The 4,365-nt window shown below is 42.9% G+C and overlaps 1 long non-coding RNA gene across 1 annotated transcript in view; it reads left to right on the top strand.

The window, feature by feature from the left end:
• LOC119291175 overlaps positions 1 to 2,116 on the top strand; it is a 9,420-nt gene extending 7,304 nt beyond the window's left edge. The window contains exon 3 of the long non-coding RNA XR_005142262.1: positions 468 to 2,116. This is a non-coding gene — a long non-coding RNA (uncharacterized LOC119291175). The remainder of the gene's footprint in view (positions 1 to 467) is intronic.
• The last annotated feature ends 2,249 nt before the right edge of the window (positions 2,117 to 4,365 follow it).

Genomic DNA, 4,365 nt, shown 5'->3' with positions numbered 1-4,365 from the left:
TGGAAGGGAGGCCGGCGGCGAGTGGGTTGGGACAGGAAAGGAGGTTGGGGATCTGGATCGGGCTGCATTTTTTTTGAGACAGACGGGGGGTGGGGGGTGTGGGACGGTTGGTGGGGTGGGAGGTGGTGGTGGGGTGGGAGTGTGGATCGGACCGGGATGGACACGCTTAGTAGTAGCGTGGGGGTCTTACCTGCGCTATTACTACTTACTTAGTAGTAGCGCCCGTTTTATACCCCTCGCTACTACTATTGCCTATCCCGGGGGCATTGTTGGAGACCATTTAGTAGCAGCGCGGGTTTATATCCCTCGCTACTACTATCAACTTAGTAGTAGCGCGGTTTTTATACCCCTCGCTACTACTAATTAGCAGTAGCGCCCATTTTTAAACCACGCTACTGATAAACTTCTGTGTATAAGGTTTTCCCTAGTAGTGAAGAGTAAAATTTATTGATTTAACCTCTACGCAGGTTGTATCTCGTTCGTGAGAAGATCAGAAATTGATTGAGCATGATGTGTCACCTTATTTCATTGTGTGTAAGCTCTACTCTACCTAATGGTTACCTGGTCTATGTGATCTCAAGAGCCCAGCCAAGATCATGCTTACATAGTCTATGTGATTTTTCAAGTGTGGCATCAAATGAGCCTTCCATTTGTGATTTTTCAAGTTTGGGCAGAGTTATGAACCCTTTGCCAGAGGTCTCATCCCTAGATTGATGTAGGATCAAGATGATGGCATCAGGGTTCCCATGACCATGTTCACCACATTTGAGCTCCTCAAGCACGCCCCAAGCCCTCGTAAGCTTCTCATATCTTTGGTCCCTTTAGCTGTTGCAAATTTGCCTTCAGTTTACAATGCCAGAAGAACACTAACCCTGTCTACCATCAAGTCATTATTGTTATGGACACAAGAAAGTATTCGTATTTTCATAGGTAGTATCTGAGCATTATTGTCTTGTGACACTGGCCAAGCATAAACTGACATAGCGACATCTTTCAGCAATTTCCCATATAGTTCAAGTAGTGTGTTTGAACATTGTATTTTTTTTAAAGAAACCGAGTCACACACAAAAGGGCCAGATTTTCTGGCACATAGTCCACGATTTGTACAAATAACCACCTGTAATTCTTAATTTAGTTGCTATTGCAAAAGACGGTTGCTTTCGAACCTTCCATCTCAAGAAACTAGAATTAGTACGAATGTGCTTTTCCCTGACTCCCACATCAGGCTGTTGCTCTAATGTTTCTTCCAGGTTGAGAATGGCAAGAAGACGCTTATTCTCCATTGTACAAAGACTAGCATAGTTTTGAACTCTGTGCTGTCAGATCTTTTTCACCTGAAGCATGATCATCTGTGAAGTACGCCAAGAATTACGACAACATCAGGCCATTTGAGAGTGGGGGTTAAACTTCCCTGGAGTTCTTCTCCCTTAAATCTTATTGCAGCCTCTTTATTCACATCTCCTATGTGTAGTTGGTGACAACGAGGAATTGTTATCCACTTGAGAAAATAAAGGTTAAATCGATGATGCTCTCAAAAGTAAAATGACTTTCTGACCTGGACAGCGACTTTGTGAGCACCAATATAGAACTTATAAACCTTTCTCCATGTTTGTTATCATGATCTTTTCATTTTCCTTTTGTATATTAAACTTGAGAATATTATTCTGCTTTACTTCAACCATTACTTTTTTATGTGTTTGCAGTATGACTGTCTGGTTCTCACTCAAAGTAGAGGCCCAACAAACTTTTTGGAGTCGAAAACTACAAATCCATCTATTCCTAGAATGGAGCTGGTTGGAGTTGAGCCTATAATTGAGCGGGTAGTTCGTTGGCACCGACATCCAGCTGAAAGTTTAGAGGAGGGTTAGTAAAGCAAATTTGTTCATGAGGAAATGTACCAGTAAAACATTGAGTCAGAGTGCAAGTCAAATGCTCTTAACAAAAAAAAATTGTCGCTTTTTTTAATTACAATTCTTATTATTTTTAGTTGGTATTGATATACAAAAGAAAATCCTGTGGCTTTTTTTGCCCTCTCATTGACCATTGTATTTTCAAGTCATATCAGTCTATGTAAAAGAATTCAGTACCTTAATGTTTTGTATATTTGGAAATGTTTAAAGGCGTGGTGTTTCATATAATTGTACGCTATGCTGCCTATGCCTTTCCCGGTAGCCTTAGTATGGTCATCTTTTTCTCTTTCATATCATTCATCTTAAATTAAGAAAATATGAACCATTGCATTGTGCTCCAGTTTATCATTATTATTTGATTTATTTATAGGCAATAGTTCTTCTAGAAAAAAATCATGTAACAAGATAAAATAGAATATTCTCTGTTGCAGTTGGGAACATGTCACATGACTACTACTCCCTCCGTTCGGAATTACTTGTCTCAGAAATAGATGTATAGTTCCGAACGGAGGGAGTAGCTACCATTATTTGCAAATTCTTTTAGTTGACAATGTTGATGTGTATCTTTGACATCATTCATTTTGAACCATCAAATAACAGAAGTTGTTTGAATGGTAAATTATTTTCCCGGTTTCTAAGCACACGCTTGTTTATTTTGCTTTTACAAAATGTCGAACCGCTAGAAACCCACTAAAATGTGTATGCCCCGTTGCAATGCACGGGCCCTTGCTAGTTCATAAAAATATCTTCAAACTCAAACTAAAATAAACTTGCTGGATTGATCTTAATTACTCTTCAGTAGCATGCTTCATTAATGCTCTCAGCAGCCGCGTCACCCAACCTGCACGCTGCACGCTGCATGCATGTGGTATGTACGAGTGTGCAGTTTGGAAAGAAGAAGAAATCGACTGAGCCTAACTGGTTTTTTCAGTCGACTGAAGTATAGCTAAAGTGTACTCAAAACCTATCATTTTCTAGATATTCATATTGCCCTAAAAATCCATGATAAAAATGTAAACATTTTAGATATTTATATTGCAATAACTATCTTATTCACGCTGGATCTGTTTTTATTATAAGAACAAGAGTACGCCTTTTGCACACCGAAAGCGGCCGGCCGTACGTAATGTAAGCGTGCCTCGAGTTGCATATGCATGCATGGACCGGTTCACTCTCACGATACGAGGGCTGTGTCATTGTGTGCATGCATGCTTGTGTTCCATGATCGATGCGTCAGTACATCTGGACGCAAGGAACTAATCTTCGTATAGGATCCTAATTAGCTTAGGCCTAAGGCTTAAGCTAGCTAGCCTAAACCTAATTAACACGCACGAGTTGAGCGGTCCGTGTCCGAGTATGATTAGATTTCCTCCGTCCTGGCGGTCTATATATACATACACGCATACGGGCGGCCTTGTGTGTGAGAGAAAAGCAAAATCAATCTCTTCCTCCGTCTAGCGACCAGTGGATCGATCGAATAAGGATTTTGTCTCGGCGAGATCGATATGGGTGGTCGACTGCAACCCCGCCGCGTATGGGCGTCGCTGCCCTAGACGGCGTGGTCGCGGCCACACCGGCGGCGCGCAAGAGCCAAAGAGCGCCGGCAACTCCCACGGCCACAGGCAGCGGCCGCTTCCACCGGCTCGAGGTGATCGGCGCAGGAACCTTTGGCGTCGTCTACCGGGCCAGGGACCGCCGCACAGGAGATATCGTGGCGATGAAGTGTCTTCGTGCGAGCGACGACGGCGACGCCGGCCGCTACCTCTCCGACTTCGCGACCGAGGTCAGCGCCCTCGAGGCGTGCAGAGGCCACCCGTCCATCGTGCAGCCGCGCGCCTCCGGCCGCCTCGACAGCGAGGCCTTCCTCGCCATGGAGTTTGTGGGGCCAACTCTTAGGTACGTCATGAAACATGTCCAATTCGGGAGGAGGCACACAGGGCCGTCCCACAGATATATGGGGCCCCGGGGCAAGACAAAAACAAGGGGCCCTTCTTGAAACACAAAAGCTCAGTTCTTTTTTCAAAAGTAATGTAAATATCCAGTAGATAGCATATATTGGTGATCTTTGGACTCTTAGACTAGCAGTACCACTATTTATTGATCAAGAGAAGTGCATCGGGATAGTAATGAAACAATATAGCTCCACAAAAGATCGATGTTCTAATTGTCAATAGAGACATCAATTTTTTTGCACAAAATATGTCCTTGTAAAAACTGGTTGCTACTTAAACATTTGTGTTACCATGAGATATAAAATTAATGCGTACTTACATTTGTTCTGGATCCTCCCCCAATCTGCCATGTTTCTCCACTCCAAAATTCTTCACCCAAATAATAATTCATCTCTTCCAAACTATCCTGCATAAGGCATAGCAAATCAAACAGTGAGTATTTCATGTTTATACTATGATGACCAAACATTGGAGATTCCCTAGAAGAGTTCTAGTTTTGAGAA

Source organism: Triticum dicoccoides, chromosome 1A (assembly GCF_002162155.2).
Source record: "Triticum dicoccoides isolate Atlit2015 ecotype Zavitan chromosome 1A, WEW_v2.0, whole genome shotgun sequence".
Taxonomy (NCBI): Eukaryota; Viridiplantae; Streptophyta; class Magnoliopsida; order Poales; family Poaceae; genus Triticum; species Triticum dicoccoides.
The sequence above is the reverse complement of the archived record's forward strand: the minus strand, read 5'-3'. Positions and strand labels throughout refer to the sequence as shown.